The sequence below is a fragment of the Sceloporus undulatus genome, chromosome 8 (assembly GCF_019175285.1).
Source record: "Sceloporus undulatus isolate JIND9_A2432 ecotype Alabama chromosome 8, SceUnd_v1.1, whole genome shotgun sequence".
NCBI classification, from domain to species: domain Eukaryota; kingdom Metazoa; phylum Chordata; class Lepidosauria; order Squamata; family Phrynosomatidae; genus Sceloporus; species Sceloporus undulatus.
In genome coordinates, this window is record NC_056529.1 from 815876 (window position 1) to 827379 (window position 11504).

At 47.2% G+C, this 11504-nt stretch overlaps 1 protein-coding gene across 1 annotated transcript in view; it reads left to right on the forward strand.

The window, feature by feature from the left end:
• TNRC6A (trinucleotide repeat containing adaptor 6A) overlaps window positions 1-11504 on the forward strand; it is a 292395-nt gene that overhangs the window by 4384 nt on the left and 276507 nt on the right. The window lies entirely within an intron of this gene.

Sequence of the window (11504 nt, forward strand, 5' to 3'; positions counted from 1 at the left end):
GTCTCTGTAGCCACAATGGTGAAAGCATCCCCCAGCAGCTTGTGGGGATCATCTGGAGACCATAGAGGATGGTTTCTGGCGATCAGGTTCTTGTCCGATGTCCCCTGCTTTCCACCAGCCATTCCCTGGCTCTGTGAGGGGCAGGCAGCATGAAACAGGTGGGTTTTCCAGGGCTTTATGTCATTGCATGAGAGAATCAGAGGATTCTGACCCTTGCAACAAGCAAAAAGGTGAGATGCAGAGATGTCATTAGGGTTTACTGTCTGTTTAACTCGCTCACCATATGCTAGCCATGAATAAACAGATATCCATTGTGTGAGAAGTGTTGCAGAGACAGTTGCACCATGTGTAGAAAGAGGTTCAATGCATACCAATGCAAGTTGCAGAGATCCTCAAAGGAGGGACCCTGCTTGGGCTAGGATTTCAGTACTTTAGGCTGCATCCACACTGGAGGAATAACCTGTTTTGGCACTGCTTTCATTTCCCTGGCTCAAGGCTATGGAATTCTGGGGCCCACAACATACTCCAACTCCCAGAATTCCATGGCCTTGAGATAAGATGCTGAAAAGTGGTGCCAAACCAGGTTATTTCTCCAGTGTGGATGCAGTCTTAGAGAATAGAGAAAGAAGCCATTGCCTCATCCTCTTGGCTCAGCATTCAGCGGTGTGTAAAAATGTTGCAGGGATAGCTGTGTTGTGTACAAAGAAAAATAGAACAAAATCCCAAGTGTGTCTTAGGTTGGATCAACCATACAAGCTTTCAAAGCTACACAGGCTTCTTCATGTAGTAAAAAATGGTAAACTAGTGTGCAGGAGAAAAAGGAGATTCTGCTGTGGTCGCAGTGCCTTTTGCTTTTGTTATTTTTAAGAAATGGGGGGGGGGGGAGTCACATAGACCCCAATCATAAGCGAAGTGGGGACAAAGACAATAAATCAGCAGCAGTAAGCTTTGACTTCCTCATTACAAAGCACCCTCTTGCTTTGTAATTTGGGGCGAAGGAGGGAAATGTCTCTTGCAGGAGATCTGTTCGAGCTGGTGAGACCCTTCCCATATTTGCTTCAGGTGCTCTAGGAACTGCCATCACCTTTGCCTCCAATGAGAGTTCAGAGTGAAATGCTTAAGCTGCTGCATCCCAAAATGGATGTTCTGAATCTGGTCCTCCAGGAACCATGGTCCTTAGGGATGTGCCGTCTAGTGCCATTTTGGGAAATTGCAAGCCAGCTCAAACCTGTTTTAAAAGACAGGAAAGCCATCAATGGATTTTATTGGGTGTGGATTATATTTGACCGCTCTGGGTTCAGTGCTTGGAAGTCCTGTGGCATGGTGCATGTGTGCAAGGGTGATCAGACCAAGGGGACTGTCTTGGAACGGCCCTGTGCACTCACTCAAGCAACCTGGTCAATTCACATTTCAGAGTGCAACAACAGCACAGAGAACAGCCATCTTGACTACATTTTTATAGCTTGTGGTCATGTTTAACCAATGGCTCCTTTCACTTGACGGGGGAGAGACTCTCTCTCCGAACTCCTTGCTCATCGGCAGAATTTCTTAGGGTGTCTAAACTTCTAAAGAAGGATAGAGGAGGGCACAGTAAAGGGTCCCTGAAGGTCCGCATTGCCCAAATTTTGTATGTTGCTCATCCTTTCTCAAACTCAGCTGAGTTTACAAATAGGTAGACAAGGAGACGGGAGGACTTTCAACGCAGCATCCCTGCTGCTACGCCTTGCAGTACAGCAACTTTCCAACCAGGGATGTAAAGCTTCACCAATTTCACATCTCGTAGGCAAGAAAGAATAATTGCACCATTTGTCTTCTTAGGGTTGGAGAAAGGCTGTTTTGCTGTTTTGGCAAAATAAAAAATAGCTTCTTCAACAAACAAACAAACAGCAAAACAAAACAACCCATGACATTTTTAACAAGTCTTGAAGATTCGCCAGGGATTTTCAAAACCTTTGGTCCCTCCAAAGGTTTTGGATATCAACTCACAGAAACTCATGCTAGCATGGCCATTTACAAGTCAAAATAGTTGGAGAACAAAGGTGGAGGACTACTGCAAATGTTAGCCGCAGTCTAGGAATTAGCCCCATCACAGTTTCTTGATGCTTAACAAAATTATTTAACTGACAGGAGTTGCATAAATCATGCCATAAATACTAGGTAGGTATCAGAGTTTGCAGATGCAAACAGTTTCTGCCATAAACTAAGGGGTGGGGCTATGTGTTGGGCTCTATACAAATGGAACAGTTTATTACATGAAAAATTGTGGGTTGTCACCTCAGGTGAGAGGAGACCAGACATGATTCAAGGCCCTGTTTAAGGTTTCGCTGCTCTTGCAAGAAGGATTGGGCTATAAGAACACAAAGGGGTGATATGATCAACAAGGAGGAAGCAATAGGTTATAATTTTAATGAATGAAAAGTGGAATGGTTCAGTTAAAAAAGGGCCCCACAACGTAGATCCTCCCATTGAGTAGTCCGGTTGAAGACAATCGATCTCCTTTGGTCAATTTGGGACTGACCACTTTTCCTCTGCTTTTCTTCTCTTCCATGACCACCTGCATGATGAAGGTCCATAATCGCTGTTGTGATGAATGTACCAAGTCCTTCTGCGGGACGAATCACACCGAGCGCACGCGGCCGGATACACATCAGGCCGAATTGAGAAAGAAGTCCCGTCACGTTGTGGGGGAGTCCCTTCATTCCTTCCTTCCTTCCGTCCTTCCTTCCTTCCTTCCTTCCTTCCTTCTTCCTTCCATCTCTGGTGGTTTTTTTGTAAGGAAGAGTTTTTCATCAGTAACCTTCCTCCTCACTTGTAGAGAGGTCAGGCTTCCGCCCTTCTCATCCAGAGGCCAAGAAGGAGTAAATTCCATAGTTTTTTGCGCCCCAATGCAGAGAAAATGGATGTGGAAGGCCGGGCTCTGGTTGTTGTTTGTTTGCGGGCGGCTGCTTCGGCTGTTGTTGTTGTCTGCCTCCAAATCAGTTTTGCTCAATTTGGGGGTTAGGATGGGGTGTGTAATCCTGAATCCAAGCCGAAGATATCTTAAACAAGAGCATGGATAGCAGTCATATCTTCATGGGCCCAATAATGCCACGTGACCTGTAGAGCAGTAATGTCTCAAACTTTTGCTCCTCCAGATGTTTTGGACGTGCAGCTCCCATGGATGCCTGACTGTTGGCCATGTTGGTTGGGGGGGCGTCACCTGGTAGGTGAAGTCAAAAACCTGACAGTGGTTTCCCAAACTTTGTCTTCCATATGTGTTGGACTTCAGCTCCCAGAACTGCTGACGTTACTTAGTTGGCTAGGGCTTTCTGGACTGGAGTCCAAAACCCTAGCAGAATGAAGTTTGGGGATTACTGTGCTATAAGGAGGGATTGCTGGAACCCACATCCAAAGACTGGAGCGCTCCCTCTGTGCTTCAGACCACCCGAGCATTAGACATACATTTGACCACATAAAGGCAGTGGGAGGCGTGGCAGTTTTTGCTACAGACCTTGGGGAGACCTGGAAAGAGGAGCCATGCCCAATTCAGAACAGAAGGGCAGAGGGTGCAAACCTAAAATAAATGCATGAAACAAAATCAGAAGATTTGTTGTATCTGAGAGATATTGCCGTTTACTTGACAGGGCTTTGTGCACCCTGGAAGCTTCCAGATGTGTGGATTCTTTGTCCTCCCCCGCAAATATTGCTAATGGAAATTGGGTAAGACCGCTGGGGACCCCAAAAAGGTCCTTGGCTGTCTGGGCTGCATGTCCCCCAGGTGCTGCATGAAACCTTGCTGCTTCCTGTGGTTACAAGTAGTGCAAGATATCTTATTTCTGCACCAGTCATTAAGCTGCTTGCTTTGATTGCTGATTCAGGGCTGTTTTTTGCAAAGCTGCCCTCTCTCCAGTGGGAGCTGAAGGGCAATTGTTTTGTAACTGGTTGCCTATCCTAGTCATTAAGCTGCTTTGCAATTTTGGGGTCTCTTAATATGTGGCTCGCAAATTGGTGGCCAGGGTGGACTGTCTGTAGCAAGCAGCTCTTCCAGTATTCGAACTGACCCAGTGATGGCTGAAAAACAGTGGAGCGTTGAAAATGGAGCAAAAGGATGCCTGGCTCAAACACGTCAATTTAGAGCATTAATACCTGCTCTGGAAAGGATTGTAGGTCTTCTTCTTGGAGCGATAAGAGGAGAAAAGGAGGAAGGGAAATACCAGGCTCCTGCAGTGTTTGTGGAGCACACATCAGGCATGGCTGCCTTGCATGAGTGAGATCTCCCAAATTAAAATAGTCCTAAAGTGACAAGGAGCAAAGCTGAGCACACGCTTGTTTTTCTTAGGGGCCCTTTTTGCAAGTCTGTGTTCGAGTCCCCTTTGTTCTCCCACCAATTCAGGCTGCTTTGCATGTTGTGAGAGCGTCTTCAAGGAGAGCGTAGTATATCCAATAAAATGGTGTTGGAACAGAGAACGGCATGAGAACGGTAACTTTGCAGCCTGCGATTCCTCTTGGTTGAGTAACTGGGGAAATGGCACTAAAGGAGATAAACTTGCACAAGACCTGATCTAAAAAACTGGAAAGAAGGATATACACATGGGCATAAACTCAGGAAAGGTCGAAGCAGAGGGACATTGCAATAGGGAAAGGAAGGAGGAAAGACAATGGGTTTGAATGGTATTTTCTCTCTGGAGGTAGCTATGGGAGGTGGGGAGTAAGGCATTGCTCTTTTCAACTGAATAGGAGTTCCTGTTTCCAATATATTGTCTTTCAGTCCCCAATTCCTAGCATTGTAAGTAATTAAACACTTGGAAACAGAAAGAAAAAGAGGCAGGCAAGTGAATCAAGGAAAGTAGTTAATTAATATTTATATTAATATAGCCTCTCTACCATCTCCATTGACGCCCCCTTGTCGTGGGGGGAGAGGCTTTGCGCACGCCTAATGGCATGTTTTAAGCTATGGCTGGCGTGGCAGAATAGCCACCGACAGGCCTCCCAGGCAGACAGGTCACAACCGAAGGGTCTGACCAAGAGCGCCAAAGGGCAGCAGGATGGCTCTCTAGCCTTACTTATGGCAACCATCCTAGGAAAGAAAAATCTGAAGCCCAAACACGGGCAGATGTGCCGTCTAACCCTGTAAGGTCACCATCTAAGAGAAGGAAACTCTACCAACCTACGACCCAAGGACCTCACTGCCCACGGTCCGATGCTTGCAAGGCCTCAGCAGACAAACCTCTGTTTAAAGGGTGGAGGGCCAGATCTGTGCACGCTGCGCTCCCACCAGAAAAACCCAGTGCAAAGAGCTCGAGGATACATCCAAATCGCCAAAAAAGCCCTGTAGGATGGCGAGGACGAAACGGCAGGTGTAAAGGAATCACTGGAGCCGCGACCAAACCATGCAGCAAGTGGTGCAGGACTTTGGCGCTTGCGACTCTACGGGGATGACAGTCTTGTTCGGCAGCATCCTGAATGATCAAAGCAGCTTTTTAAGGAGAGCGCTCTGCTCCATATGGAGAGGGGCTTAGAAAAGGTGGCCTCAAAAAGCTCATCCCCATCTACCCGGTTGGCTAGCCGCAGCCACTGGCATCTTCTGATGCAGTCAAACAAAGACAAAGAGACAAAGGCACACACTGCCTCCAAAGGTGCACTAGACTAACGCTTGCATGCTGGGAACATCAGAACCATTCAAGTATTCGTGCAGACAGTGGACGTCTGAGCGTCGTTCATCTGCGCCATGAAAGTCCCGCTGAATGAGACTTGCACAGGAGGGCTTAAACATCGACAGGGCGCTGCAAAGAACACGGTGCCGGCTACACACTCACTGGTCTGGCAAAACCCCAAACTGAAAAACATCTTTCAGGTGGCCGGCTTTATGATCAAAACTCCATTGCCTCCAAAATCGAAACCTTGCCAACAGGACACTCTGATCGCATTATCTCCTTACGCCTCCCACCATGTTGTTCTTTTCAGTATATATGCCACACTATGCAAGCCGACCCTGCGAGAAGACAAATTCTACTCAGACCTACCACCTTATACAAAAACACGTCCTGCAGAAGATCCTCGCAAGGATACTGCTGAACAGATTAGTCCCCTGCTATTAAAAGAAAGCTTCTCCCTGAAACCAATGTGGCTTTAGAGCTAATAGGAGCACTACAAGACATGGTATTTGCCCTAGACAACTGCAGAGAAAATGAGAGGCAGAACAAAGGACTCATGTAACATTTGTCGACCTCACCAAAGCCTTCGACACTGTGAGTAGAAAAGGTCTGTGGCAGATCCTGGAATGACTAGGATTCCCCCCCCCCCAAATTCCTCAAAATGATCATCCTGCTACATGAAGGCCAGCAAAGTCAAGTCAGATATGGGCGACGCTCTCTCGGAGCCCTTTCTAAAAACTAATGGGTGAAACAAGGTTGTGTTCTCGCTTCAACTCTATTTTACAATCTTCTTCCAGCATGATGTTCCAAAGGGCTACGGCAGATCTCAAAGAAAAGATGCATTTATACGCTACGTACTGATGGTAGGCTGTTTAACATAAGCCGCCTGAGGGCCCGCACTAAGACTCTAAACTATCTAGTCCGTGAGCGCTTTTTGCTGACGATGCGCCCTTGTGCCCCATATGAAGCAGCTCGCTGCAGCGCCTAACATCCTGCTTTGCAACAGCTGCAGAGCTCTTGGACTGGAGAAAACGGAGTTCTTACACGGGCACCAGCGGAAGAACACTACCATCCCCACACACTGTAGGCACATCTGTGCTTAAGTCCGTCCAGCAGTTCACCCTACCTGGGAAGCATCTCCCTGAGACGCCAAGCTTGATAAAGAGACCAATCGCAGACTGGCAACGGCATATAGTGCATTCGGAAGGCTTTACAAAAGAGTCTGGAGTAAAAACACTTGAGGCGAAGCAAAAAATCAGTGTGATAGAGCCATTGTACTGTCTATTCTCCTCTATGGTCTGAAACATGGTCACCTATCGCCAACACCTACGACCTCTGGAAGCTTTCATCAGACGCTGTTTACGCACAATTCTAAACTACACTGGACTGATCTATGTGACGAATGTTGCTGTCATTGAGCAACAGGGATCACCAGCATTGAGGCCATACTATGAGGACACATTTCTAGGATGAAGGACCTTGCCCCCAAAAATAGTATTCTACGGTGAACTCGCCACGGGCAAGAGCGTAAGAGGGGCGCCCAAAGAAGAGATACAAGGACTCCCTGAAAAACATCTCAGGCTTGGCCAAATTGATCACCAACAATGTCTGGCCCTGGCCTCGCATCAAGAGGCATGGAGGCACTCTATCCACGATGCCTGCAGCCTTGTTTCGAAAGCTCACGGCGAACAAGTCTCGAAGAGAATGAAAATGCAGAAAGTAACCGCAACCCGGAAACATCACCTAAGGAGACTTTCCGCTGTGCGTCGGCAACCGAACCTGTTTATCCCGGATTGGCCTTTTTAGTCACCAATGCGCTTGTACAAAGCGCGGGATGAGTTCTTCCTGAATCTCCGTTTGTGAAGCAAAGCCAGAGATACCTCTCTAGAAATCTGTAGGTCCTTCAGTGTGACGCATGGTCAACGTCTGCCAGAATTGTGCTGGGAGAAACGTAGAGATTCCAGAGAGAACTCTTCTACGCATTTGTAGGAGGTCCTCCAGTGCAATTCTATGGTCAACTTGCAGCAGATCGTTAACCATAGAGTTGTGTTGGAGGACCTAAGAGATTGCGAGAGAGGTATTCCTCGGTGTTTGTTGTTTTATTATGCAGTTTTTCCACTTTTGCAGGGGTCCACACCCTTAACCCCACAAGTATGGAAAATCCATTGTAACATTATTTTGCTTTCTTCCATTGCAAGAAGGTTTTTCTTTTTCCTGAATGGAAGAAAAACACACATAGTGCTCTTCAAGGCACAGAAGATTCACGCAGAGAAGTCCTGTTTTGTTGCAAGAATCAACCAGAGTCCCTGATTCTTCTAACATTCCTCCAACAAAAGTTAGCATCTTTACTGTGTCCTGAAATTGATGCACAAGGTCACCCTTTCTCTGTCCTTTTGCCTGCCTGGCTGCGACTATTGGAATACATTATATTCAGGAATATATTGCCCTAGACTTAGTGCTTAATTAGCCACTGGTGCCACCCACTTAATTAGAGGTGACCTTGGAAGTCTGCCGTTTTGTGTTTAATTCGCCTGACTTTGTGCGACAGCAGCAACGTCGTCCTGTAGGTGGCGCTGTGTCCCTTTGAGGATTTGGGGAGTTTTTATGGCGTCTTGCAGGTGTTTGGTCTGAGATCCAAGAGCCATCAGGAATGATGGCATTACAGGCATCAAGGTTCTCTTCTCAGGCGGATGGAACAAAGCCCTCTTCTTTTTTCTCGTTGGTGCGGATTCTCCCTGTGTCCCTGTATAAACCAAGCCCCAATCTTTCATGGCTTGCCAGCGTTGCCTGCTTTGTGCATCTTGTTGCAAAGCAAAAAAGATACCGATTGTGAATGCAGCATCTGCATAATGGGTGCATAAATATAGGCATTTGCACTCTGGAAACCCCAAAGGTGGATAGCGTCATTATATAGATTGGTCACTAGGTGCCTCTGAGTTGGCTTGAGCTGCCTTGAACCCCATTGTGGCAGAAAAGCAGAATACAAATCCTGGAAATAAATAAATATCAGTAAATATTGTCCCATCCTTATTGGAGAGAAAGAACACACTTCTTGCCTTACTCTCTGACCTTTGGGAAACTGGGATCCCTTTCCCCTTTGTGGGTTTGGATCAGCATTTATTGGCATTAGCTGAAATTCATCAGACCCTGACTTCAGTACCAAAATATAGTGATTTAATTATTCCTTTCTTTTCTGGGTCTCTTAGAAATAGCAATTGAAGGGACTGGATTGGAGCTGCCTAGAAGAGAATTCAAAGTACCTCCCCAAACTACAAATCCCAGCATTCCCTAGGATGAAATCGTGACAATTAAAGTGGTATAAAACTGGTGTAAAAGTGTAGTGAAGATACACACCCTTAAAAATGGGGGATTAGTTGTAGCAGAAACTGCTACTCCTTTGGCTGCAACCCAGCCTTTTCTAGCCTCTTAACTTCTAGGGTTGTTGGACTACCTATCACCCCCAGCAAGCATTATGGGTTCTGGGGGACCTAGGGCAATAAATATGGAGGATGTGGGGTGGAGACAGTTACCCTGCCCTGAGTGAAATCTTGGGAGTTTTCAGTGCCCTGGACAGCAACCAGGTCTTCTCTCTCTTGTATCTGATCCCTTTGTTGGTTTGTTCCTAATTTCCATTGCTTCCTCCCCTCCTTTTGTGTAAGAGTGCATTTCAGAGAGACTGCTTACACAACATTGATGTATCTGCTTGCCAGCCCAAACTGAAATAGGCCCACTGGAGCAATGTGATTTACCTATGTGCTGTGGACCCCCAATGCTCACCCTTGCCTTCGACCGAGTCTTCTCTGGAAGACACCCATTACTGTTGGGTCAGGGATGCATCCATCTTTTCTGGCCGTTGAGCCACTCAGAGCCATTTGGAAGTGCAAAGTCCTTCCTGCATCTGAAGGTGACATCCGTCCCTCTCTTTTCCTCCTGCAAAGGCCTGATACGTGCAAATCGAAGGAGCTGATGAAGTGAGGCGTTGGCCCAAGCCGGAACAAATTATGCTGCAATTAGATAAACAGGCTAGAAATGCATTAATTAAGGCGCATCAGCTTGCAGAGAGGAGGCTGCAGAGACGCTCCGAGCTTTTTCTTGTTAGGACTTTCTCTGCACAAAGAGTCATTGGCAGCCTATGGATTACGTTAGGGGTTTAAGGAGGAGGGAAGGCTAATCGTTCTCTTTCGTTCTTTCCAGAAAAGGGTCCTTTGGGGGACCCAGGTGGAGCCGCCATTGCTGGGAAGGTGGAGATGCCACCTTCTGAAGATGCCAGTCTTCAGATGCCGGCAAAACGTCAGGAGTAAGCGCTTCTAGAACATGGCCATATCCCTGAAAAACCCACAGAAAACTATGGATGCTGGCCATGAAAGCCTTTGCCTTCACATTACTGGGAAGGATCCTTCCCAGTTCAAGTGGAAGGGTGAAAAATGACCTCTGCTCCCTTGAGACTTTAGTGGCACAACAATCTATTTGTAGGTCAGTCATTCTTTTGACCAATGGGGAAGTTTCTGGGTTAGCCTGAAAGTGCTGATAAGGGTGACTTGGTGAGTGGCCATCCTTGTGACCACAGTTAAGGGCTGGACACTCCACCGTTGGACCCTTCTTGTGGCCATGTTTGCATTGTTCAAGTGGCAAGAAGCCAACATGATCCCAAGTCATCTGCTTAGTCCCTGTCCGGATGCCCTATAGCCACCTTTGCAGGTCATGAACTCACCTTGAGTGAAACCTTCCTTCCAGAGGAACGTTGGGGTGCAATTTCTGCCTCCCAATGGCAAATTTCTGTGGATATTCACTGCAGCTACAGAAACATTTTCTCATTGGGGTGGCAAGTATCCGCTCTTTGAGGACAGATTCTGTTGGTTGCAAAGGGAGATCCACCCATCTCTCACCCAGATGAAGCCCTTGAGATACATTGGTTTGGCAGCCATTCCAGTGTTTTTCCTCCTGTTTTCTGCCTCGCCTCTTTGGTCCCTTTGCAAAACTTCACCTCCAATGCCATTAAAATCCCTTTTGCCCCCTTCTCACAAAGCCCACTCCAAAGATGAATATCTCTGCTTCTGAAACTGGTGAAACGTGGCATTTGATTAGTTCCAAGGGCTAATTAAATTAGGATGCTTTCCCCCCTTTTCTTTTAGAAGGGATCAGTTTGTAGTTCCACCACTGAGCCGATGCATCCAGAAACGGTCTGCAGCTTTCTAATCACATCTCCGCCAGGATAGGAGCCGGGGAAGAGAGATGGGAGAAAATGGCTATCTCCTGGGTATGTTTCGACAGAAGCATCCTGGGCTGTATTTGCAGGAAACACAGAGTTTCTAAGGCTACATCCACACTGGGGAAATAACCCGGTTTGGCACCGCTTTAACTCTTTTCTGGCTCAAGGCTATGGAATTCTGGGAGTTGGAGTATGTCAAACTCTTCTCCAACAGATAAGATGAATCTGTCTTTGTATTTTTCTCTTCTGGGGAGAAGCAGTGAAGGGATCAATCTCCTCCCTGCCCCATGTCAGAGATTTCTTGCACATTACAGAACGGTAGCACTTTGACCCCACTTCATTTGCCACGGTGGCATCCTAGAGCATCCTGGGATTTGCAGTTTTGTGGAGTATTTAAAGTTCGTTACTGAAGGTCTCTAGTTCCTCAGCCAAACTACAAATCCTAGGATTATGTAGGATGGAGCCATGGCAGTCAAACCAATGTGCTATAATGCCGCGCTCTCTTCTGGGCGCAGGAGCCGCTCCGCCCGATGCTGCGGCTGCTGCGGCGGATGCGACTCCCCCTCTGAGCGCAGCTGGGAAGCAGCAGCACAGCAGCCTCCCTCCCTCCTGGCCACGCCCCATCTGCATCCCCGACAACGCCCCCTGCCCAATGCAAGGCC